The sequence below is a fragment of the Lutra lutra genome, chromosome 6, assembly GCF_902655055.1.
Source record: "Lutra lutra chromosome 6, mLutLut1.2, whole genome shotgun sequence".
NCBI lineage: Eukaryota > Metazoa > Chordata > Mammalia > Carnivora > Mustelidae > Lutra > Lutra lutra.
The window spans coordinates 97,151,642-97,179,387 of record NC_062283.1 but is presented as its reverse complement, the minus strand read 5'-3'; the positions used below and the strand labels follow the sequence as shown (position 1 = coordinate 97,179,387).

The following is a 27,746-nucleotide window of genomic DNA, read 5'->3' as shown; positions in this document are numbered from 1 at the left end:
AACTCATACCAAGCTTAAGAAAAATATATAAAATAATATATTATTTGTTTTATCACAGCACCATAATTTGATAATTATGTGATTAAAAAAAACTGAATCTTTTTATAAGGCTAATGGATTCCTTTTAAGTTTGGAGGAAATGTGCATAATTTGTTCTATTTTCTACTCCTAGAAAGAAAATACAACTTTCTCTTAGAACATAAATGGCTGGCCTATGGTTCCCTAGAGCTATCTGAGTTTTTTTTACCAAGGGCAAACCAGCATCTCTCCAGCTTTTTCCATCCTGCCTATTCTTACTTCCTTTTCTGAAATTCCCCTTCCAAAAAACGGACACTTCCTTACATTGTTATCCCCAGGCTTTCAAAGTCATCCTCTGGCTGACCTTGGACTTGCCACCATGCTCTTTCCACCATTTCTGTATTGTCTACATAATTTCTGGAAGCCAGACATAGATAAGTATAGAGCAGGTCTGTCCACAGGAGATTATAACAATGATTGGAAGAGGAGGGCACCAAGGTGGGGAGCAGTTCATCTAAATCCTTTCAGCAGAGAGATCTTCAAAAGATGAGTGTCTTAAATTTATCTTAATTTTCCTTGGCTTTTCTTTTTTCCTTTTAGAAATAGCTCTTGTCTGATTATTTCTCTTGAGATGGTGTCAGCAGAGAGAGGCACAGCATGGTGAAACTTTTATTAACTCTGGCACAGGCCTGTCCACAGGGGAGAAAACTCTTTCAAATCTCAGAAGCAATCGATGGTTGGAAAATGTGGAGCTGAGAGAGACCCGGAAGGGGAGGAGAAGTGGGCAGATGGTATCAAATGGTTGCAGGGAAGCAAAGTACTGTCATCTCAGAGTGACGTCTTTCAGTTTTATGCCAACAGAACCGGGGGCCTTGTCCCATTTACAAAGTCTGTTTGCTTTGCTGGGACAAGCTGATGGAGAAACGTATTAGAAAATCTTTTGTATTTCTTCTCATCCCAAAACAGCATCTAGAAATCAACATCGTTTTCTAGATTTCAAAGCAATGAAAGGCTATACGTTAGATAAACTGGATGCCTCACAGTCTGATACCCCAAAGTTGTACTTATAAAAGAAAAGGCTGGAGTAAGTAAGTGGCTGTTTGGGGAAAACTGGTTGTTTTGGGAATGGATTCTGTTTGGGGGAACATTTTGGCAATATCCTTTGAATAAAATATGTTAATGTTTAACACCCATAAAAGTTTCCTTAGATGTGTGTACAAATTTGAAAGTGTGCATGGAAGTTCCCTAAAGTTCTGACATTTTTCCCTGTATCAGTCTTTGTGATAGAAAAAGACAGTGCTTGAAAAATGACTAACCTCATAAAACATTCCAAAAATATTTATAAAATTAAGCCAACTTTTGCAAACTCTCTTATGATCGTGACTGGCTTTCTTCTCTCTTATGGTAAATCAGGCCATGGTTGAGATTTTGGTCTCACGTGGTATTTCTCTCTCCTTTCAAGATTCTATCTTGTTTCTTTCAGAGGCAGAAAATAATTCATTTAGTTGGACATCACTTCCCAAATAGCTATATTTACTCCATAATATCACTATAAAAAGTTTCCCTTCCCCTTATTCTTTTTATACACGTAAATGTCACTTTCTTCTATGGGAAAACTTAACTCCATGTATAGTCCCAAACCAGCTACGGTAAATCTGAAACCCAATCCTTAACATTGTTTCAACTAAAACCACCAACCTCTTACCACTCCTTCCAGTGACCCATAGTCAGTGTTTTACCTCCAAGGAAATTTAAAATATATAAGCTAGGGTCTGTCCTTATTTTAGGGCCTTAGATTAATTAATTGATTTTTCCAAGATATTGTATAATAAGAAGTCCACTTCTACCTTCTTCTGTCTTCTTCAGAAAGTCTGAGAAAGAAGTGGAAGCCAAATGCTTAATCAAATCTTGACCAGGTTGTAATTTAAAGCTTTGGCTGAGTCTTGATACACACTGGAAGGCATGCACATTGGAATTAACTGTAGGAGTTAGGGAATTACGGATGAATTATTTTCCATCAAAATATTCAAGGAAGTTCATCTCTGTGTTCATAACAGGAGGAATACAGAGAAGTTTGGTAGGTGAGGCTGGGAGGATGGAGGCAAGACAAATGACTTTTAAGAACAGAAATGTCTAATGTTCAACTCCAGATTCCTAGTAGAGAGGCAGTCAACTTTGTCCTTCTCTTTACTATCTCTACAAACCTTCAATAAAGTCTTCTACCCACATAGAAGCTCCTTTATGTATAGAAATCAAAGGAAGAAACTGGGCTGAACATTAGGGTTAGTGTGGACTAACAAACATCAATCCATCAGGTCCAGGAAACTGGAACCCAGAGTATCCATGAAAGTATAAGTCCTAGAGGGATTTACAGGAGTCTTAAGAAGGGCAATGGCTATTTTCTGGGTTGTGGCATGGGAATTGGAATCAATCTCATCATGAACTTCATGGGGTGTCATGACAGCAGGTAGCAGCAGATTATGAGTCTGGGGACTTGTTTTGAAACCTGGCTCAGCCACACACGAGTTGGTTAATATAAAGAAAGTACAGCTTGTTTTCCTCATCAGGAAAATGGGAATATTATTTTTGTAATAAACAATCCAGGGTCACCAATGGATGTTAAGATAGATGAAACATTGTTGAAGAAAGGGATATTCTCAGACTTCCTATTCTCCAACCCATATTCCCTTCAAGTTATAAGAAAATGTGTTTTTATGATTAAGAAATTATAAGTGATCTTATAATTGAGACATTTCCAAGACATCAAACACTAATAGAGAGAGTGATAATGGTACAGATTTTATGGTGAGCATCCTTGGTTTGGGGAGATTCATGCTGAAGTATTTAGAGGTGAGGTGTTATGATGTCTCTAACTTCCTTTAAAATATATCATTATGGGGGCACCTGGGTGGCTCAGTGGGTTAAAGCCTCTGCCTTCAGCCCAGGTCATGATCTCAGGGTCCTGGGATCGAGCCCCACATCGGGCTCTCTGCTCAGCAGGGAGCCTGCTTCCCTCCCTCTCTCTGCCTGCCTCTCTGCCTACTTGTGATCTCTCTCTCTCTCTGTCAAATAAATGAATAAAATCTTTAAAAAAAAAAAGAAAAAAATATATACCATTATGTACATATACTTATATAATAAATATACACATATATTACATGCCACATATACTTCCACACATACATAATAAATGTGTCTTTTTTACATATACACACATAAATATATGTCTATGTATATATTCCATTATCTCCATCTATATCCAATATAATATAGATATACATTTCATCTTATCTACAGATAATACAGATAAGTGTAGAGACACAGAAAAGTGTAAATATGGGGCAAAATGCTAACAATCAGTAAATATAAGTGAAGTGTATATAAGTGTTTATTGTAGGATATTTTCAAATTTTTCAAAATAAAATGTTTACGATGTAGTTAGAGTAGAATACCTAGCATCCCATCAGGCACCATGTCTATGCTCATTTTGTATTGATCACCTTTTCCTCTTTCCTCCTTTTTCCTCTACTACATTTGTTCACTTTCCTCCATTCATGAGAAGCTCTCATTACGGTTAAATATACCTTGGGTCCAGTTACATTGCCCTAAAAAAAAAAAAAAGTAGTTTCTAAAAAAACATAAAGCACAAACGGGTAGAATATTGTAAAATGCCAAGAGTGGCAATAATTGACAGCTCTGAAAGATTGTTTCGTTCTCCAAAAGGGACATCTCATGGGATTGCATGTTAAATATTTGCCAGAATTAAGGGAGGAACAGTACCCAGAATACTAACATTTCTCAACAAATATGAAAATAGAGCAAACGTTATTTCAGAGCGCTGATTTAGTAATGCAAATCCAAGACTATCTTTCCTGAGAACATTCTTCCTCAAGGTAATAAGTTTTAATGCCTGTAGAAATGATGAACATTTAGTTGGAAGTTGCCTCAGGGGCCTGAATTATGTGCACAGTTAATTGTATACCATTGAAAGATATTTCTGTCAAACCTACTGGTCAACAGAACTAGTGGCCAGTGTGTGTCTTGATTTTTAGGATAAAGTCTTTAGGGTTCTGGCATATTCTTTCTTTAGCTGGGCCTACATCATATCCTTTATGCTGGAATGCATATAGGAAGGAAACAGGAGAACATGATCAGACTGGGTGCCCCTTTGGGCTCCAATTCTCTTAAATTCCACTTCTTCTCTTGGTGATTTTGTAAAAATGAGTCTTTTTTATAATTCTATCATTGATCTTCAAAGCTCTCCTGGTAGAGGGAAGGGGGAGCCAATTACTTAACATCCCAACCTCTAAAGTGAGAAAACTGAAAGACTCGAGGAGAAATTACTTTCTAAAACCATAGAGTAAAAACTCAGTTTTTCTATCTAGCTTTCTTTCACTCCATGTATGTGAAGCACGATGTAAAATGTAGGAGGGCATGAAGAAGAAAGATGTTTAGGACCCGATGTCTGCTAATGAAAGAAGAGCGATTATCACAAGAACACTGGGAGTGTGTGTGTGAGAGGAACTGGTAGACTGCAACCTTCCACCCAAATGTGAGCTGTTGCTGTTATTTATCCAAACTCTCACCATTATCTTCTTCATCATCCTCTGTGTGTATCATGGCAGGGTTCTCAGGAATTGAGGAGGAAGAAGAAAAGTGATTTCCTGTGTGGGAAAGCTAATTCTAAGCAACTTTTGAGTGAAAGCCATCATCCTGAGGGTTTTTAAAGCCATGGTTGGGGCAAGAGTGGGGCAGGTGTATTCAGAGGGAAGAGGCAGCATGAGGGGTGAGGGGTGAAGGGGAGGACAATGCGTAACACTCTCTGATGGCAGCAGAAGGTGCCCTGATGGCAGATAGGCAGTCGGGGTCAGAATAAAATAGGGGAGGATGCGGGGTCCAACGGCTGGAAGACAGTGAAGCCCGTGGTCAGATTTTAATGGGATTCAGGAAGTAATGAAGAGCAACTGCAGAATTCTGAGAAAGGAAATGTTGTGATGAAGTGATGCTTGGGAAGAAGAAGTCCTTTCAAGTATTTTGAATAGATGGAGGACAATTGAAACCAGAAGAGGAAGGAGGTTTTAAGATAGAGCAGTTTCAGGGAGAGGAAAAGATCTTGCTTTGATCAGCAAGGTGAAGACTGAGACAATGCGTGTCTAGAGAGCACAGATGGGGTGAAGTATGCTCAAAAAGTGAGGCTCTGCTAGATGTTAGGTGTGTGGGAACCCAAGAAAAGCCTCATGTGGGTCTAAAGTCAGCAAAGACTCTTGCTGGGGGCTTGGAGAGAAAGACAAACCACCCTACCTCACCCCAAGTTTCAAGGGTGTTTTGATGAGACTGGAAAGCGGATTGGCCTGAAAACCTGGCACTTCTAAGATTTTGTCAGCCCCGTTGTCATCAGAAACTGCTGGTCACTCGCTTGGGCTCTCAAGTCCTTCCCTCTTTCTGTCATTGAGGGCTCCACTGTTCTGCTTGTGGTCTGCCATTACGGGGTGGGGACAGAGCCAAGCCATGCCGTGGCAGTGACTGTCATCTTGCATGGGTTTGAGATACTGCTGTCATTGTTCAGCTTTAGAGAACTTCAAATAATAAGTGATTTTAAAAAGGCTTTGTTGACCTGACCCCTGTGTTACTGCTCTGGCCATCTTGCCACTCCAATGGGCCATGTTCTTGCACACGGAGAGAATGCATCCTGCTGTCCTGCCATGGGGTCTGTAGTCCCAACAGGAGGGCCTATAGTTTTCTCTCCCTGCTCTTCCATGTTGTGGGAAGAAAGAAATTCTGGAGTCCTTTTTAAAAATGTACCTTTTTTATTTATGCTGCTAGCAGGCTCCCCAAACAAGACTCCTTATGCCATCGTATCATATATTCATTATGAAAATGACTGTTACCTAAGTCCATAGGGGCCTGAGATGGGACAGAAATCCGTGAGGTGCCCACTGTACTTATATGGAATCTATGGAAATAAAAAGAGGCTGTGTTTATTTAACAATGCTCATGTAGTTCTTACTTTGTGTTCTGTGCCAAGTACTTTATAGAATTCCTGGGACAGCCCCGTGAGATAGATGTAAATGGTGCCATCTTCCTGGTTGTCCTCAGAGGTGGAATGGGAGGCCCAGAGACATGGTAACCTGCCCTGGGTTAAACAGCTAATAATGGGGTTTAATTCTAAATACTTAGATGACTAGTTTTTGGACTTTTAACCCCTATGCTATACTGCCTCTCCAAATAAAGACAAAGATATGTGTCTCTCCTCCAGGTAATGCTATTTATAAATGGATTAAGTCCCACAATTTGTAAACTGGGAAAGAAGCCTCATAAGTTGAAAGAGCATGGCCTCTGTGCTCTCCTCATCTTTACCCCATGGTAGTCCAGTTTCTCTGGCCACTGGGGTGGGGGAGCTGAGGCATGATGGATATTTCTATAAATTCCTAGGTTAAGAGCCTGACGTTAAGAGCCCTGCCCCATGAGCTTTAACCTGCTCGTCTCTTATAGGAACCACTGGGACCGTTGCCTTCTTACAGATGCCAAAAAGAGACTCAAGATCTAAGGGAGTGAATGAGGGATCATGTCCCATTTGGTCACTCTGTCATGCTGTCTTTGCTTCCTTCTGCTAACACATGACCAATCTTCAAACTCTAAAGGTGGCTGGTACTGGTATACATAAGTTAACAAAGCACTCTCTCCTCTTCTAGGCAGAGGCTGTCACACCGGAACACTATCATAGTGGTAATTCACTCACTTTGGAGTCTTTTGCCTGAATTATGAAAAAGGGAGGGAGGCTAGGTCTTCTTGCCTAAGCAGGAGGCTGTGGGCTAGACAGTTTCTGAAAGAAGGGGTCTCTGGGTATGGCAAGGCCTATGAACTACATTTCAAAAAACCTCCATTCCAGCTACCGTGTCTTCTCACTGTACCCTGAAATTATTTCATTGCTTGTTGCTCCTTTTATCTTTGGTTTATGCCTTCTCTTCCATGAGTAGTATTCCCCCACTTCAATGGTGTAAGTCCATCACATCCTTAAAAACTCAATTGAAATTGTACAAGAACTCTTCCATGCTTATCCAAGCTGGAGGTGATTGGGTTTTGATTATTCAATTCCAAGATGTTTTAATTTATGTACCATTTATTCAGTACTCATCATTTACCACTTTCTATAGCCTATTCATGTTTCCATGTCCCATCTCCCCAACTATATTAAATGCTATTTGAGGCTACATAATAGGTACTTAATAAAGGCTTCGTAATTGAGATTCACTTCTACTCTAGTGTCTGAGATCTCACTGGGGTCTTGGTTATCTCCTGTAAATCAATACTTAAAGAGCTCCCCCATTCCCTTGTGGTACTAGCATTATATAAGTCTATCAAGGACTAGCCTAAGAGTAGAACCGATACAGAAACCAATGGGAAGGAGGACAGCATATACAATTAAAAGAAGATATATCAGTGGGGGTTCCAGCAAGGAGAGAACTTAGATTGATACAGATTATCAAATTTTAGAACAGCAAGGATTTCAGACTCCTGGAATCCAACCATTCCAAGTAAAGCCACCAGAAGATAATGGGGCAGGCTGGGAGGATTATCAGAACTCTCTTCCGCTAAGGTTATGCCATTCTGCAAACAAATAGAGGAGATTTGTGAATTAGCACATCAATTTAGAATCTAGGGGGAAGCCAAGGGCTATTTTAGTTTGACCTTTAGCACACAGTCTATTTCAGACTAAATTTTATTATGGAAGCACATTCCACAATATACTTGTAGCTGAGAAGTAGAATCTAATCAGAGCTGACAGCAGCTCCTAGCCTCAGCAAAACTAACAACACTCTGATCAAGAACCTGGCTTGGTGGAAATCTGAAAGAAAATTATTGGAACTGTATGAAAACAGAGTACCCAAGGTACTTCAGGGAGGCTGGGCAGGCACATGGTAGTTGCAAAGATGAGATTGGCAATGTTAAAAGGTTGGGTAACGCATTGCATTGGAGGCAGCAGCTAAATAAAGCCTGACTTCAAAAACCCAAATGAGAACAGAAGTTGCTAAAATATGTTAACTCAAATCAGAGAAAACACAAGAAAAAGGAAAGGTTTAGGAAAATAATTCTTTGAATTAAAAAGAATAACATTAAAATAATCTACTCCTTCTCTAAGAATTCCAAGGAAGCCATTTTTAGAACTATGGGAGCATGCTTGCTAAAAAAGAGAAATCATTCCACTCTGTGGTTTATTTTTCAGCATTACATTTGGTTTTGAAAAGATAGAAAGAAGTTTTATAGTCATTGTACAAAGAGTAAGACATAAAAGTACAAAAAGATAAAACAACTTCCTCACAATTAGGCAATGAGTCAGCATGGGTCCAAGTTTTCAAACATAGAACTCCTGCACCAACTTTAGGAAAATGTTTTAAAAATCTAAAATCCTATAAAGACAGATAAAATGATTACCAATAAAGTCATATTGTCTATCATACAGTAAGTGTTTTACTTATTATGTTGGGTTGACTGCACACAAAGAAATATTTTTATGTTTTCTTATTCTCTTTCTTTCTCCATTTAATTTCATTTTTTTTTTTTGGCTCTGGGTAACATCTGTGTATGATATAAATTTAAACGTTTTCTCATTTTTATCCCCATATGTAACCACTTTTGTTGTTTTTTTAATGCATCCCCCTGGAGCTAATCTATGCACTGATAAGACTATACGTGGAAATAGACTTGTATTTTGCACATTATTCTGCATTTTGGTTTTGTCATTAAAGTTGTATCCCATGAGTTTTTACCTGGTTGTCTGCCTTATCCTTCTTTTTTTTTTTTTTTAAGATTTTATTTACTTATCAGAGAGAGAGGGAGAGAGAGCGAGCACAGGCAGACAGAATGGCAGGCAGAGGCAGAGGGAGAAGCAGAATGGCAGGCAGAGGCTGAGGGAGAAGCAGGCTCCTGCTGAGCAAGGTGCCCAATGCGGGACTCGATCCCAGGATGCTGGGATCATGACCTGAGCTGAAGGCAGCTGCTTAACCAACTGAGCCACCCAGGCGTCCCTGCCTTATCCTTCTAAGAGGTCATATATCATTGTTCACATCTAAAAGCCAAGGCTATATATTTAATAGCTCTCTACTGATGCACACTTGTTTTCAAGTTTTTTGTTTGTTTTTTTGGTTTTGGTAGTGCCAGCAATTCTTCAATTAATATCTTTATCAAAAGCATTTTGCATGAGTGGGAGTATATCAGTAGAATCATTTCCTCAAATTAGCACTTACTGAAACATTAGGCTGCATCTGTGATTTTGATGGATATGCCCAAATTGCTCTCTATAGAACTTCTACCAACTTATATTCACAACAACAAAAGATGAGAATGCCAGTTTCCCATATCCTGGTCAGTGAGCATGTTATTTAACTTAAAAAAATGTATATCACTGTCAATTTAATCTATGCAAAATATTTTCTTCTTTTTTCTTTTTTTTTACTTTGAATGAGAATGAGCATCTTATCATAAATTTGTCATTTTTATTTCTTGAACAGCTAGCATCTGTTTGAAAAAATATTCTTTTATCTTTCCATTTAATTAATTAAATTTAAAAATTAATGATGTTTAACATGTATTCGTATCTTAGTGATATAAACTGTATACTTGACCTCGTAATTCTCTCTAGGCTTCTTAATTTTTCTCTTCTAAAAGTGGAGGGGTGTATGTGTGTGCAAAATGGATTATCATCAAGATAGCTTTTATTTAGCATATCACAATATGACTCCATTGGCAAGCTTATATCGCTGTCCCTTTGTTGTCTGTCTTTAAATCTTGAATTACTACAGTCTATCTGAGTACATTAACCAATAAATGACAACTTTGGCATCAGGGGAGTAAATGTCAGAATAAAGCTGAGGGTTATCCATTTTTTCCCCCTTTGAAAAGGATTACTAGAGTTTTTTCCTTGTGATGAGCACATTTTGCAAATCCTTTATGTGACTTCAGTTCATGGTTAAACCTAACTTCCCTATTTCGTCTAAGAGATTCTTCTCTAGTCTCTGAAAGAGATAAGCTATCTGAATCTTTTACTAAGGTCAGTAAAGGAGCCCCATGCTAAAGGAGATGACTTTTACCAGAAAAGCAATGTAATTCATCTTTTAATACACAAATAAAGTCTGCACTATCAATGAAAGTGTCCTATGTGAGACCTTCTGGTGAATGATTGATGCCATCCCTCATGTCCGCTGCAGACCTTCCTGGGTTTGCTCAGGCTACATTTCTCTAATCTTATTTCCATGAAAAGGCCAGTAGAGAAGGGCAGCCTATATCTGGCAACTCTGGACTGGGTCACATGACTCAAGAAGACCGGTCAGAAGTGGGCTAAGAACTGTGCTGGTCTCTGTTGTCAATTTTATTGACAGAAAAATGAGTCATTAAAAAAGGACATCTGAAATTATAGACCTAATTTAGTTCCTGTCTATTAACCTGCAATTCAATAAAGGCTGAGAGCCGTTTTCATGCACCTGAAGTAGCTGAAAGGAACTGGTTTAAAAATCTGTTTAGTCTAGTCCCAGGAAAACTCAAAGATCTGCTGATTTCTCTCCTTTTCTCTAAAACACAGCATCTGCAAGCCTGGAAAACAGTCATCCCTCTACAAGATGCTGATAGCATTTCACAACCTGCTCAACCATTTTCTTTTGGCCCAATTTTGGAAGAAGAAATAACTTAGAGCTGTTTGTTTCCTGACTTGGGAACTTGATTTGAACCTTTGAAAAGGTTTACTGAAATCTTTGATTTTTTTTAACTAATGATACCACTGTAGGAAAAGGAGATTTGCTTATAAAATTCACCAATTTGGTTCTGATTATCTCTGTGTCTTGCCATCACAAATACCATTGGTGAGATCGCTATTGAGCATGGAAATAATTTGGGGAAATAAAATAGTCAGAGAGGTTTATAAAAAATCTAAATGCCTATAAATTCTAAAGTAACTATATGGAATATTTTAGCCTTTAAACCATTTGTTTTTTTTTAAGAATATATCTTCCAACATTTTTAGGTATAAAAGCTAAAATCAAATTGAGAAGATGAAAAGAATATTCTGTGATTCTGCCTTTTCATGGATGCCATTTATACAAATATATTTTTTAAATATAAAATAAGAAACCACTCAAGTAATGTGGAATTATGTTCTGAGTTTACGCTGTACATTCCCAAGACTGTTATCAGAGGACAGTGTTTTTCTCCATATTGGTGTCCTTACATACAGAATATGGCAAAACAGATGGACCATATTTAATAGTCTGGTGACTGTACAAATTGAATTTATGGTTTTCCTTTATGCAAATAACAGTCATCTAGAAAATATAATGGGGAAAAGATATTATTAAAAATAGCAACAAAAATTAAAAACCCATAGCAAAGACCTTAAAAGAAGGGTCTACCCATATGGAAAAAACTACTAAAGTTTATTGAGAGTCACACAGATGATGTGAATAAATGTCTTCCAAATGGAAAAAACAAAATATTGTGTGATGTCAATGCTTTCCAAAGTGATGTTCATATTTAATTCAATCCCTTTCAAACGTGAATTTTTGAGAAACATTCTAAAGTTCATTTGAGAGGATAAAGAGCTGAGACTCACCATTTTTTAAAGAAAATTTTAAGATGAAACTTGCCTTGCCAGAGATTTGAACATATTACAAAGCTATGAAATGTGAAATGGGTCGTGTTTGTGTCAGGAAAGTCACACAGATGAACAAAACAGTAGAAACACCAGAAAAAGACCCATGTATACATGTTTTTAGCATACAATGAAAATGACATTTCAAATGGGTGAGGAAAGAATGAATTACTCAATAACTTGGATGATTGATTATTTTTTAATAAATAATATATTCATAATATACTTATTTTATAATATACTTATAGCAGAAGTGCCAGTGGTATGCCAGTAGTGGGTTGTAGATGAGCTGGGATGCCATCTTCTTAGAGACAGGAGTGGCTAATAAATTCTGTGAAAAGCCTCATTTGTTTACTCCAAAATATCATAAAATAATCATTTTCTATGTGTACTTTCTATGATACGAATATGGGAGCAAGCACTGTTTTACTGTATACCAAAATATGTTCAAAGTGGATTTAAGAACTAATGCAGATAAAACTGTAAAAGCACCACCAGAAAATATGAACAAATGTCTTGGGTTCAGAAGACCTTTAAAGGAATAAAACAGAAAAGAGAAATTATAAGGGAAAACAAATGAGATTTGATGAGCTATCATGAGGATTTCTGCACTTGAACAGTATGAGATAAACAGAATTAAAGGGCAAGTGATCAACAGGTGGGAAATGTTTCAACCTGTGTTGCACAAGTGGAAAACTCCTACCAACTGAGAAGGAAAATATAGTCATCTATATATCGTAAAAAGCAAAAGGCATGAACAGGCAATTCACACAGGTTATTTTTTAAAAAACATCAACCTTATGAAAAAAATGTTAAATATCATTAATATAGAAATGCAAACTGAAACAATAATAAGACCTCTTTTCACGGATCAAATGGGTAGACATGAAGGATATATAATTCCTAGGGTTGATTAGGGTGTAGGACAGCGAGCACTTTCATACTGAGGAGTAAGTAAATTGAAATAAACTTTTAAAGGGCAATTTGAAAATAGATTTCCTAAGCCTTTAAAATGTCTATACACTTGGACCTACTAGTTTTAGGGGTCTATCAGAAGTAAATAAAGATGGAGTCAAAATTAAATATATTCAATCAGCATAATTCATAAAAAGGTCAATTTAAAGAAGTCTAAAGTTTCTTTGAGTAGGGGATTATATAAATTATGTTATATATTTACTGTAGACTTATATTTAGTCATTGAAAGTGTTAATAGAAAATCCTTACTGGTAAGAGAATATATTCACAATATAAAGCCAAAAAATAAAATGTAAGATGTCAGAGTGTGACACTATTTTTGTAAAATAATATTTAAACAAATGAAAAAGAATAGTAAATAGCAAAAAGTGAAGGATTATATATCAGTGCTGGATTATAGACAACGAGTGCTTCTCTGTGATTTTTCAGCTTCTTAAGTTATCTGCACAGAACATTTATTCCTTTTGTAACTATTTCTGAAAGGTAGATATTATTAAAATACAAAAAATAAAAAAAGTTTATTTCATTTTAGCTATGTTTATGTCAGCATGCTTTAAATGATGATTCAAACTTCACCACATATCAAAGCTACCATCATCAGAAGAATCAGTCTTCTGATGTTTGACTTGTCATCATCATAGGAAATTGGCCCATCTTAAAAGATGAGATGATGAGATCAGATGGAAATATGTAGTGGAGCTGGAGCACTGGCCAAGACTCTCCTAGCTTTGCTATCCATCCCACAGAGATGGCATCACCTACATAAGTACCTTGCACACAGTCAATAAATATTTGAAGTTTATTTTGAAAATTCCTACTCTTATTCACTTACATTGCAGAAAGTTTGCATCATTGATTCTGACAAAAATAGTAATCAAAAATTTAAGATTATCATTTATATTTAAACTACCCAAAACTTTGTGTTTATATAATGTTATATTCTGAGCTCATATACTAGTTAAGAAATAGATTTAACTTTCAAGACTGTATACAATAAAGCTCAAGGTTATGTATATAAAAGGACTCTCTAACCTGTTTTAATGACACTCTTCGAGGTGTGGTGTTGGCTTTATGTGTTCATAAGTTTGGGAAACTCACAATTTTAATAACCTACTGTGATGTGTTTAGTTTTATCAGCTGTAGAACATTGAAACTTAACATTTGTGTGGATATACTACATTGACAATATATGTAGTTATATCAAGTTTTAAAAAGCAGAGGGAAATAATTTGGTTCAAGAGAAAGTGGGGGCCTCATATGTGGAATTTAAGAAAGAAAACAGATGAACATATGGGAAGGGGGGAAAGGAAGAAAAAAAAAGAAAAAGGAGAGGAAAAGAAGCCATAAGTGACTCTTAATGATAGAAAATAAACTGAGGGTCAATGAAGGAAGGGAGGTGGGGATGGGCCAGCTGGGGGATGGGCATTAAGGAGGGCGCCCAAGATGAGTACTGGGTGTTGTCTGTAAGTGATCAGTCAGTGCATTCGACTCTGGAAACCCATACTGCAGTGTATGTTAACTCGCAAAATTTAAATACAAATAAATAAATATAAATAAAAAGAGAGGGTGGGGCAAGCGCTGTAAATGTCTTAAATATTTAGTTGTATTTAAATATGCCTTATAATTTAAGGTATTAGGTTGGATAAAATTGGTCAAAGATGATATGCAATTTGTAGCATCTTTTCATCAGTTCTGGGAAACTTCTAATGACTTGAGGTGTCTTTTACTTCAGAGGCCCATCCACTCTCTTAGTGAGTTTGTGGCTGAACTTGAGCCCAGAATGAGCACGTGAAAGGAAGGCCTTCTTGACGAAAGTCCAGGAGGCACCTTGATGGATAATGTGTAGTGTTTCACAGCGTGAGTCACTAGGGTTTCGAAGCAACATCAATTTGGCCATAATATGTTTCTATGGTTTCCACATTTATCACTCTCTACCTTGGTAATGAGCACCAATAAAATATGGCTTGAGCAGATTATAGCAAGAGAAAAATCTGAAAAAAAAAAAAAAAAAAACACTCTTTTTATAGTTTCTTCTCTTGTAAAACACTCGGCTGACTTCTTTTGCTAAGGCCACCCTGTATTTTATTGTACGGAGCAGTATGAGGTCACTGGTTCTCAGTATTGCGGGAGGCTTCTATGCTGCAATCACAGAAGGATTGTGTGCCTTGCCTGTGTCCTTAGAAAAGATACCTGCCTGGGAACTAGAGAAAAAAATAGCCTGGAGAGTGGCATAAACAGGAAAATGCCCAGTGTTGCCAAGGTCTATAAAATGCATGAAATGCACCTGCATCTTTTATGGATCAGTAACCGATGAAGCTGTCAGGCAATAGTTAAAAAATTTTTTAAAAATTTAAAAAAAATTTAAAAAGTAATATAAGTGGTCCTCCAGAGCTGTTTGAAGAAGCGAGACACGGTGCTTTCAACTTTTAGCTCCTTAGTGTCGGGTTAGGTGATAGAACAAATGGGAGCAGTTTTTCAGGTCTAATGGGTTATAGATCACTCAGCCATACAGAGGTCCTTCTGTGGAAGATTCAACATCTAGTCATGTTTTCTGTGCCATGTGTGTGGCTTCTTCAATGATCAGAATTCCCAGACTGTATTTCCTTTTAGTAAAAACTGTACCATGTGTAGGAAGAATCAGCTTGCTCCCCGTTATACCAAATCCCATATGACCCTCTCTCCCTCTGCTCTCCAGCACCTGGCTTGATTAGCTGCTGCCTTTCAACCTCCTCTGTTGGGTGAAATGGTTTACCAATGGGCTGTTCGATGCCTCTCCTGGTGGGAAGAAAGTGACACGAAGGACCTTGTACCTCTGGCATTTGTCAGAGCGGTACAAGCAAGCGGGGAGTTCCTGCTTCTCCGTGGGGCAGAGGCTCCTGACAACAGGTATCTTTGTTGCTTGGCTTCTGCTGGTTGTTGATGCCTGAGTCATGCACAGAAAATCCGGGGCAAAAAGTCATAGGGTCCTGTTTATCCGTAGCATTGGTGAAACTCCTCTAGTGACTATGGTTGACAACTCCTGGAAACCAAGTTCGTTTTCTTTTTTTTTTCTTTCTCCAAAGAAAATGAGAGAGAGAGAGAGAGAGAGAGAAGATAACTAAGATTCAAGGCTAACTTAACAGAGGTTATACAGTGATCATGATTAGTCCTATTCGTTTTCATATTCAGATATCTTAGAGACCAAAGTTTGAGTCGTGGAATAGAGAAACAGTCTTATTTTGAAATTCCAAAAATGCTTATGTCCAGATAGGGCGTTCTAGTCATGGCCAAGATATCTATTCTGTCACTTGGGATCTGTGTTGCTGCCCTGAGCCATGGACTTGACAACTTTCTATCACAGTTTCCTTGTCTGGAAAACTGAGATAATGATGTGTATTGAGAAACTTAGAGGGAAATAATGCATCCAATACTGTGGCATATGATTAAAAATTCAATAAATGTCATTTATCAGTATTATGATTTCAGGAGAACAGCCTAACATTTTTTTTCTAATTACTACACATTTCCTGACTGTTCTATGCATAGACTGCTTTTGTTCAGAAAATAAAAATAACCTTCAAAAAGCGCTTTTATTTCTCCAGGGGCTATTAAAATGTCTAGTCCTATTATAAAGACTTTTACTTTCTGCCCAACAGATATGCTCAGAAATGGAAAGGATCTGGGGCAGTTGGGGGCTATGGGTTTAATGACATCAGATATATAACAACTACCACTTTAGGCAAGTCAAGAAATACCCTCTGCCCTGCCTAACCATATGGCAAGCCAAAATCAAGCAAGTTACATAGCTAAGAAATGATTTTTGGGCTCTTGGGTCTGTTTTCATTAATTCTTTATCAATTACATACTGAGTACTTGTTGACTTCTATAAGTGAAGTGTTGTAGGCTAGCTGCTTTGGGACTGCATAAATGTGTATAAGACACAGTCTGGTGACCCACAGGAGTATATGCATAGTAGAAAAATTTACATGCAAAAAAATAACTACAATAAAAGTAGGTGTGGAAACTCCTATCAGAGTGATTTTTTTCCTATAAAAATGTTTGGATTTTGTTGGATATTTATTCATGGAAGAAAACAGCATTCAAGAAGTGAGTAAATGGCATAAACAAAGATGTAAAGATTCTAAAAGTGATTACTGTGATAACAGAAGATGACTAATTTACATTTTATACAGTGTGCTGAGATATCTATCTATCTACACATATGATCAAATGGATATTAGAGAATGTGTCATACTTCCCTATCAGGAATAAAAGGCTTTCTAGTCTGGGGTGGCCTATAGCTATGGTGTCTGGTGGCAGGTGACTAAGTGAATGTAAGTCTGGTCTGGTCAGCTTTTGGGATTTATCGCCTCACAACCATCCCATGAAGTAGGTAGTGAAGATGTTGTTATGTCTACTCTATAGGAACCAGAGGGACTTGGTGAATCATTTTCAGAGGTCAGAGTGTCCAAACCTTGTTTGCCTGACTTCCAGTGTGCTTCAGTCTCAAATCCACATTCTCCCCCTGTGGCTGTAATACCTCAAGTTGCTAATTTTATAGTAGAAGGCAAAACCTTTATGTCCAGAGATCTGTAAAAAGGTCCAGAGAGCTGTAAAAGATTAAAGTAAGTGACAACAAGTCCAGTGTTCTTGGGCTACTTGAACTGCATGTAAATTGTAGAAATGCTAAAGACTATAATTGTGTGATATTTATTTTTGAGAAGCTATATGAGTGGTTCTAGAGGACATGGGGAGAGTCCAAGAACCTGAGCATTCAGAATTCATAGGTCATAGAACTTCAGAAGTGGGAGAAGCTTTGAAATCATCTAATATCTTTATTTTACTAATGAGGAAGCCTCAGAGAGGTCAAGTGAATTGCCAAAGTCATATGGAGAGTGGAGTAGGGGCACAGCTAGGTCTCTTATCTCTTAATCTACTAGTTATCAGTCAGGATTTTCCAGAGAAACAGAATGAGTAGGATACACACACACACACACACACACACACACACACACAAACTGTATGTGTATATAGGTATATATAAATATTTATATATTTATATGTAGGATTCATATATTTACATATAAATATATATGGAAATGTATTTATTATGAGAATTAACTCACGTGATTAAGCAGCCTGAGAAGTTCCACAATCTGCCATCTGCGAGCTAGAGATTCAGGAAAGCCAATGGTATAAACTAATCCAAGCATAAATTCAAAGGCCTGGGCACCAAGGAAGCCAATAGTACAAATCCAAGTCCAAAGACTGGAGAAGATGAGATGAGATGCCCCATTTGAGCAGGGAGACAGACAGAAACAAAAAAGGTGGCAAATTCTTCCTTTCTCTGCCTTTTGTTCTGTTCAGGCCTTTAACAGTTTGGAGGTGCCCACCCACATTGGGGAGAGCATTAGATTTACCATGGCCCCCAGCTTAAAACACTCAACTCACCTAGGAACACCCTTGCAGACACAAACAAAGCTAATGTTAAATCTGGGAACCTTGTAGCCAGTCAACAAATAATATTAACCAACACACCACTTCTGATAGAGAATGAAAACCTATATTCTTCATCTTTTAGAGGAAATATTAAAAGTGGCAACATATGAGATGGGAAAAGAGTGAATGGATTAGGGAACAGAGGAGGGTGAGCTGAAGATAGCTGTGTGTGAACAGAGGGGAAGTTTTCTATAAATAAATCCTGGGACATTTGCCACAGCTGATACACAAATGTGAAATTATAAAGTGTCCTGACTCCCCTTGGAAATACTGTCTTCAATTTTACCATGTTCAGTTTTACCACGTCCCTCTCCAGATGAGGAAGTTTTAGAAAAAGTTTAAGTGGTCTTGAATATGTCTGAATTTTCAACTCATAGTGACTGAGAAATCATCAAATCTTATTAGCTTCAAATGGAATTGGTTGAATCAAGTTTCCTACAGAAGACAAATTAGGGGGTTCGGAGTCATACATTAAAAATTAGTTTTAGAAAATAAAGTCATGGCTCAGCAACACCTGAGAACATTATGGTAAAAGTTCATATTTATAAACTTCCAGGTGAAAAAAAATCTTGTGACTTAAAAAACAAAAAACAAAAAAACTTTTAAAACTTCTGTTCTATTAAAGAAGATTGAAAATTCCTGGTCTGTCCCTACAGAGAAATGTAACAATTTGCCCAAAGTCACAAAAAATAGCTAGGGCTAGTGGAAAGACATGACCTGTGACTATTTCTATCCCTCACTTTTAGAACTTGTGCAAAGCAAAGGAATTCCAGATATTACTGGGTGTTGAGTGGGGGTGGGATCCTTTTGTAAGCACACACCATCTTCTTTGTGTGAGGTACCTTGGGGCAGATATTCTTGGTTCTGCCCAGGGTGACCTGAAGCCCCTCTTGGTGATGCCTGTGTAGGTTGGAGAGACATTTACTATCCTGGGGGAGGAACAGACCAAGACCTCCAACCACTTGAGAAAGGCTGCCCTCCCTAAATCCTAAAGAGAAGATATATCGGTTTGCTTAAGAATCCCTGGGGCTTTAGGAAAGCAAAGGAGGTGAGATGGGATAAATTGCCCTGGTTACTCAGGTACAACAAAAAGGCCTTGAATGCAAGTTGGTACAGCCACTTTGGAGAACAGTGTGGAGATTCCTCAAGAAATTAAAATAGAGCTTCCCTATGACCCTGCAATTGCACTACTGGGTATTTACCCCAAAGATACAGATGTAGCGAAAAGAAGGACCATCTGTACCCCAATGTTTATAGCAGCAATGGCCACGGTCGCCAAACTGTGGAAAGAACCAAGATGCCCTTCAACAGACGAATGGATAAGGAAGATGTGGTCCATATACACTATGGAGTATTATGCCTCCATCAAAAAGGATGAATACCCAACTTTTGTAGCAACGTGGACAGGACTGGAAGAGATTATGCTGAGTGAAATAAGTCAAGCAGAGAGAGTCAATTATCATATGGTTTCACTTATTTGTGGAGCATAACAAATAGCATGGAGGACAAGGGGAGTTAGAGAAGAGAAGGGAGTTGAGGGAAATTGGAAGGGGAGGTGAACCATGAGAGACTATGGACTCTGAAAAACAATCTGAGGGTTTTGAAGTGGCGGGGGGTGGGAGGTTGGGGGAGCCAGGCGGTGGGTATTGGAGAGGGCATGGATTGCATGGAGCACTGGGTGTGGTGCAAAAACAAGGAATACGGTTATGCTGAAAATTTAAAAAATAATAAAAATAAAAATTAGGGGCGCCTGGGTGGCTCAGTGGGTTAAAGCCTCTGCCTTCGGCTCAGGTCATGATCCCAGGGTCCTGGGATCGAGCCCTGCATCAGGCTCTCTGCTCCTCAGGGAGCCTGCTTCCTCCTCTCTCTCTGCCTGCCTCTCTGCCTACTTCTGATCTCTCTCTGTGTCAAATAAATAAAATCTTTGAAAAAAAAATAAAATAAAAAAATAAATAAAAATAAAAATTAATTAATTAATTTTTTAAAAAAAGGCCTTGAGCGTTAGGCAAGAAGAATCAATTCAGATATGCAGATCTGGTCTCCGGCAATAGAGCCTGGTGTCCACTTTGTTAGTGTGTTTGCCAGATTTTGTATTTTTCCCCTCTCTTTGACCCACCACCTGTCCTTCTTTGGATTTTCCACCCAATAATTATTTCATGTATAAATAAAGGCATTTTTACTTAAAAAAAAATCTGGAATGAGTAAGCATGTAGTGTTCTTGGTTAAGTTGGTAAGAGGGAACCTGATTAAAATGAGCGGATATTTTTCTAATAAAAATTGTTGGGCTTCAAAAATTAATTGAGAGGGAATAGGAATTTAAAAAGGGATATAATCTTAAACAGAAAGCTGAAATAAAGTGACTCATCCTGGCTACACGTGAATATCATCATCTCAACTAATCTGTAGATAATTCTCGTTCTAAAATTCTGTCATCCAGTATTTTAAAGAGCTCATGGAATTTATATGTGTTGGTGGATGCTATGCTGAAATGGACAGGCATGGGAAGAATACATTAAAAAAAGTGAAAGAAGAATCTTAGTGAATCTTCAGAGAGCAGCCTCAATTATAATTGTTTAATGAACACCTAATTTTGAATGAAAACATAATATACTTAAACTAATGTTTTACCTTAGTAGGTTTGGCCATTTTCTCCATTTTACTGATAAGATAATGCCATTTAATGTACAGTTAAGTAAGCAAAATAATTTCTTGCACATGTATTCTCCTTAAGTTTTGAAGGACCACCATATTTTCAACCCATGTGGCACATTAACAGCACATATTCAAGGTTTGCTACAAAACAAATAGGATCTTGTAATAATTAAAGTACAGTTATAGAAATAATACATAAGAAGATTACTTGTGCTCTTGAGATAGCCTGCCAGGGACCGGCATTATATCTGTACTTATTCGGTTATTTCCATTATTAATTTTGCTGCTGGCAAGTTGGTTTTCTCCATTTCTCTACCAAGCCTCTGCTCAACACTTCTCAGAGGCACCACATAAGTTAGATAACTGAAGAGGTTCCTGAGAGCTTTGCTCTGTTCTTCCTTACACAATTACTTTCTCAGTACCCATAATTTATAAATGATTATGTGGAAGTGAATGAAACCCCATTCAAAACCCTGCTTATGGAAATAAACTTGAAATATGGAATTTATAATGCATGTTGCTAAACTAAAACACTCTGCAAACCAACAAAGGATTTGAGCTTCTCATTGAATAACTCCATTTCACTTCCACTGCCCTTCTTGTGCCGAAGGCCAAGAGCAACCTTTCTGGTGCAGGTCAACAATGCTGCGTAACACATATGCCCTAGTGGTCCTTCTTCTAGGGTGTTGAAGCTGCAACACAGAACACACCTAGTTCTGATGTCCAAACCAGATTACTCACGAAACTCCAGCTATAGTTCTTCTGTGTTCTCCATGGCCTGTCCCATGTAATTTAATTTAACACATAAATTAATATTTGAAGATTTAGGGACATTTGATCTAACTCCTTGGAGGGCTGATGACTGGTACAACTGAAGCAGGTACTGACCTTGGTGTAGAATACAGGATTTGGAGTGAGAAGCAAGCCCCAGCTTTTCCTTTTGTAACTGTTATTTCTCCCATATATTGACTATTTCTTGTGCCAATCATGGACCTCTGAAGGTTAGCTTCATCACCTGGTCAACCTTAGTACTGTATTGCTGAATAATATAATAAGGAAATATATTACTAGATCTCATACAGTTTGTTATGAATCATCATTTCAAATGAACAATGGAAACTGATCTACTCTTCCCAGGAACTGGATTTCTGCAGTTATTAGAGGGGCTCCCATGCCTGTTTGCTGGGAAGAGCTCAGGGATATGGGAGTTCAGTCTCTGGAGCACAGTCAGAGTCTTAGGCTCCTTCCCACAAATACATACACTCTAAGGGGGAAAGGCCAAGGATTTTGGAGAGGTATAGAGCCAAGAATAGAGTCACCAGCCCAGTCCTTGGATCTGTGCCAGCCCTCCACTCCTAAGTAAATGTGGGATAATGTATTGTACTCTTCACAGGCAAAGCAGATCATGGAAATTATTTTATGAGAAGTACCTGGGAGTTTTGCCAAGCTCATTTTGGTTCATTATACCATCTATTATTAATACATTATCACATAATGATCACTTGGTCTGATTTTTTTTACCCCATGCATACAGTGGTTGTTTTTCCCTTTTCTGTGCATGCAGACAATATAACTGAATCATAGTCAATGCTCAATTTTAAAATTTGATCATATGAATATTGGCATAGAGAATCATCCTGGTGCATGCAGGTCTTCTGAGAATTCTTAACTTATTTTGTCATGAGGCTCACTTTTCAGAAGGTAGAGAAAAGAAAAATAAAATTACCATTATGGACTGAAGTAAGAGCAACTGGGAATAAAATGTGAGGTGAAGGGAAATGGTAAAGGACGTTGGGAGACAGTAACCATGTCATCTTAGTTTTCATAATAAACTTGGAGGGAAATACAGAGAAAACACAATACACAGGTTTTTAAGAGATCAGAAAGAAAATATAGGAACAATTCCATGACTGAAGATTTTAAAAAGTAAAGACAGCTCAAAAGGAATGAGATTCTCAAAATATTGTAGTGATACAATCTTGGAAGACCTTAATAATATGGCAGGTTAAGGAACTACTGCAATAGAAAAAGGCTCACTATCTACTTCCAAAAGTGGTTAGATTAGAGAAAGGAAGGGCCAATGCATAAAGAAGAATCAATTTTACAGACCCATATAGGGACTAAAGTATGGCCCTATTTTATTCATCTGCTCAACTCCAATAGCCACTGTAATATGAGAGTCACCACATTTCTTTCTTTACTCCATTTGGAGAAATTTTATCCCAAGTTCTTATAAGTGACTGATGAGATTCCAGCATTACTGTTGATGGGATGACACATGGAGAATGAGAGAGGTGTCAAAAGGTGCAAAAATACTGTGGCAGAGACATCTGGTTGCCTATCCCAATAGCTAGTCTCCATTTCTTCTTTAGTAACAGAACTGCAGTGACCTATACAGAACTAACTAAATTGATTTCATTCGGAGACAATATTTTCAGTGAACCATATGCATTTCTCAGCCTATGGCCATGTGACAATATTCTGCTCAATGAAATATAAGGACAGGTGTCAATATGATTTCTGGGTTGACCAAGATCCCTGAGCTGGAAAGTGTGGCTCTTTTGTCTCTTCGCTGTTCTGATTACCATCATCCTGAAGTGAAGACTTCTTGGGCCACACCAGAGTCTGAAGGATGGAAGTTGAATGCTGAAAATAGTGAAGGTGGTTATTAAAACCTGGATTCTTCATGGGTCCATGGGATGTCTGCCTCTGAACTGTCTACCCCGGATATTTCAGGAAAAACAAAAAACAAAAACATGTCTAGTTGAATGAGATTATGTTATTAATGGAGAATCTGCCATGCAGCTGAACCTAATCCTAACTGAAAAAATTTCCAGAAACTACAAATGGGTTTCAAGGACTAAAGACAACTGCATGTAAATCCTGGGAAAAACCCTTAGGAAGAATTCTAAGTCACCTTGAAAATACTTAGGGAAGGAAATGGTGAGCTATAGAGATAAGACACATTCAAAAGGAATAGTTATTGCAAAATTACCTTCATTTATTTGGAGCTTGTTATCAGATTAGTAGCTTTATCTTATGGCAAATGCTTGGGAAAGATTTAGTACTCGCCAGGTATTGTTTTAGGGACTCTACATGTTATCTTTTATAGTCATCACAACAGCTGAGGCACTAGAATTTAAATAACCAATCCAATGGAACACAGTTATGAAATGATGGGGACAAGATAGAGCCCAAGTAGCCTAAGTTCAGAGGTCGCCCTAACGAGTACACTACACTGTCCTTTAGAGGAAAGATGTAGACGACAATATTATAATTTCAAGTGCCACTGGATATAATCTCATGATAGATGGAAAAATGTGAGATGTGCATTTAGATAAATCCAAGATGGTCAACCAATGTCAGCCTGGAATTCTCCTGACACTTTTCAAGGTGTCTTACCCAATCCACTCCTGTTTAGAAATTTATTAATGGCTGCAGACACAGAAGATATATTTCTCAAATGTGTGAGACACAAAGTAAGTTTAGCCTGAAAAAGAGAAGATCCATGGAAACATGGGAGTTCTCATCAAATATTCCATAATTTTAGATCTTTAGCAACCCCCAACACATCAGTTTAACAGCCTTCCCAAAGACAAGAAGGGAAAGTGGTATAAGACCTATGGAGATATTTTGCAATACTGCAAGAGTTGACAATATTCTGAGAAATTACATGTACACTTATACTTTAATCCAGAAGTTCCATTTCTAGTATATTACTACACAGATATACCCATGAAAATGAAAAACACAACAAAAGAGTACAAATTCACAAAGCTACCAATTGTATACTAATCACATATAATCTAGTTTCCTTAACAAAATCGTAAGGAAAAAATTAAAATGAAATTGAGAAGGGGCACCTATAGATTAAAAGAAACTTAATTGAAATGATAGGCCCTTATTTGCATCCTGATTGAAGCAAAGAGAGACAGAGGGCAAGGTGGGGAGTTGTACATGTTGGAGAAATGTGAACAACTTCTTGTATAGTTAAAATATACAGGAATTTTTTTTTTTTAATTTGGGAGTGGATAATAATGGTTTGGGGTTGTTACAAAGTCAGAGTCCTTAGGTCTTAGAAAACTGAATTGTTATGGATGATTTGGTATGGTATCTGGGATTTGCTTCAAGAAAAACCCAGGGAGGAGGTACGTTGGATGAAGGTGAGCATCTCCTCACCACTTCCCACCTTTCCCCGAGCCTCCTCACAGCCTCCACTTCTCAGCAGCACTTGCTATCCTGAGTAGAGCCAATTAGTGGCAAAGCTGGTCATGTGTGGACAACCACATCCTCTCACCGAGGAAGGATGGATGGAGGTCTTATGAAATAAGATTAATTACAAGTGGATATGTTTACAGTTGGGTGCTAACTACCAGGAGTTTCCATTATCTTATCACATCAATTTCTGTATATGTTTGAAACTCTGCATTATAAAAAGTAATAGTTAAACCATATCTCTGTTTAAACTAAAATACTTCAATGTATTAACAAGTTTTTTCCACTTGAAATATTTAAAGAAACTCACCAATGACATCCTCAGGAAAATACAGAATTTAAGCTAAGGTCATTCATTTGATTTCTAGCAGAGCTAAGAAGCAAATATGGGACTCCAGAAACTTACTCCCATGCTCCGTGTATTTTGTGGCTGACTTTCAGTTAGGGGGCACTGAGGTCAAAGGCAGTGGACTGTTTTCTGGGTTGCTGGTGGGGAGCCAATCAACCAAAGTTATACAAAAATATATCTTGCTCAAAACAATACAAATGTTTCCTACAACTGAGGTTCCTGGGCAGCACAATGGGTTTTCCTCTAGGTTCTGGACAGCCCCAGCCTGGGTGAATACCTACCTGGGTAGAGACTTGAGGGCCCCCTATAAGGATGCTGTAAAAAGAATTCCTGTTTCATCTCCGAGGCTGAACTTGGTGACCTTGAAGTTCCCTTTCTAGCTGATGATGCCATAATTCTGTAATGAGACGATCCTTCTTGTTTTGACACATAACTCATAACTCTTGCTGGAGGGCCAGCATGCAGCAAGGGTAGCATTAGTACCTGACTTGAAAGAAAAACACTTGATTGTCAGAAACAAACTGATACAGTCCTTCAACAAGCAACAAACTTGAAGACTCAAATTATTAATGCAAATAATGCAGTTGTAGTAGTTTGGCTTTTAATACAAATACTGAATTCCTTGAAAGTGCTTGGAAATAGAACATAGAGAGTAAAGGAGGTCATGCCCTGCTCCACATCCTGAGATGAGTCTGAGACTTCCAGCCTCTGTTCCCGCTCTGCTGAGAGCTGCCCATGACCCACCACCCTTAAGCAGTCTTTCCTGCAAAGAAACTTGCTCCTAGATGAAGTTCTGAGACCTACCTTGTAGAGCCTGTAGAGCCAAGTGTGAGCTAAAAGCAACATGCCACCATTGAAATAAAGCTTTATTTCAACCAGAATGAAAAGATTTGTTCCTCTTAAAAAAGAACTCCTAGGGTGCCTGGGTGGCTCAGTCAGTTAAGTGTTTGTCTTCAGTTCAAGTTTCGAGCCCTGCATCGAGCAGCCTGCTCCCTGGACAGCCTGCTGTTCTCTTGGCCTCTGCTGCTCCCTTTGGCCATCCCCACCTACCCTGGCTCATGTTCTCTAGCTCTCTGTCTCTCAAATATATACATAAAGTCTTTTAAAAAAAAATGAGGAAGAAGAAGAGGAGGAGGAGAAGGAAGAAGAAGAATTCCTAGTGTCAATAAATAAATGGTGGGAAGAGTTGACGTGGGCCTTCTGAAATGACACAGGATAACAAAACTGTGTATTCTGGAGATTACAGAGAAAAGCTAACCACATGGTCACACCAGAATGGGTCAGGGCCCTGCTACCTCAGGCCAAAGGTGAATGCCATTCAGGACCTCAGAGTTAATCTTGCAAGGACAGATCAGGAAGGACGTGCTGCCAGCCTTCCAGAGATCCATGAGCGCGTCCATTCGGCCTCTGTTATGCTATTACCTTCTCTCTCCCTGCTTCTCTCTCTCTCTCTCTCTCTCTCTCTCCTCTCTCTCTCTCTCCCTTTCTCTCTGGTTGTCAGTGACATGACTCTCGGCTCCATCCTACATGGAATATTTCTGATCTAATTCTAATAGCCCCTACATTTCAAGAGATGGATATAAACACCAGATGGATATTACAAGAAAATTGGATTGCTCTGCCATGAGTGAGATATAGAAAGGCCTTTTCCCAACCAAGCAGTAGACAAAATTGTAACAATAAGTTGTGTTCGAAATAAAATGGTTCATAGATCAGAGGTGACACTGCCTTTTGTAAAGCATGAAATTGTTCCTTCTGTTGGGTAGAATGAGGATAAAAAAAAATAAAAAAGAACACAGAGTCTGTTATCTATTGGGTTATGATCTGTCTTAATTCACAAAAATGTACCTATATCTCTATGAATATAGCAATAAGGCTACATATTTAATGTTTCCATGCTTGATGCGGAGCAAATCTGATTTGTCCCTGCAGAAAAATTATCCTCAGCTCTAGGGTTCTTTAAGGTTGACTTCGGTCACCTGCTAGATTTCCAACATGATAGATGAAAGTGTTCCACATCCACTCCTCAATTATGTCTCCTCTTTTACATTCGGGCCATATGTTAATGTGCCCTTGACATTGTCTTTCAGTTCATTCTTCTCTCTTCCTTAATCATTTCAGCACCAAACTCACGATTTCGCTTCTCAGGCCACCTCTGCCAACATTCGTGGTGCCCTGAGAAGTCTATGATTCTCCTGGAACCTTACCATTTAGCGCATTAACACCCTGTATCGAAATTTTTACAAACGCATTTTTATCCATCTGGACGCTGTAACTGTATAACTAAACTTTGCGTTTTCCCTTACAGAGACCATAACGGCATGCTGCCAACGAAGAGAGCTCGCCCAATGTCTGCTTTGACCCCATGTGTGGTGGGATAGCTTTGATCTTGGACTCACCCTTTCCACCATCCCCATCCCC

At 38.2% G+C, this 27,746-nt stretch overlaps 1 long non-coding RNA gene across 1 annotated transcript in view; it reads left to right on the top strand.

The window, feature by feature from the left end:
- Positions 1-11,150, top strand: part of LOC125102677 (uncharacterized) — a 263,935-nt gene extending 252,785 nt beyond the window's left edge. The window contains exon 3 of the long non-coding RNA XR_007128168.1: positions 10,595-11,150. This is a non-coding gene — a long non-coding RNA (uncharacterized LOC125102677). The remainder of the gene's footprint in view (positions 1-10,594) is intronic.
- Positions 11,151-27,746: the final 16,596 nt, after the last annotated feature.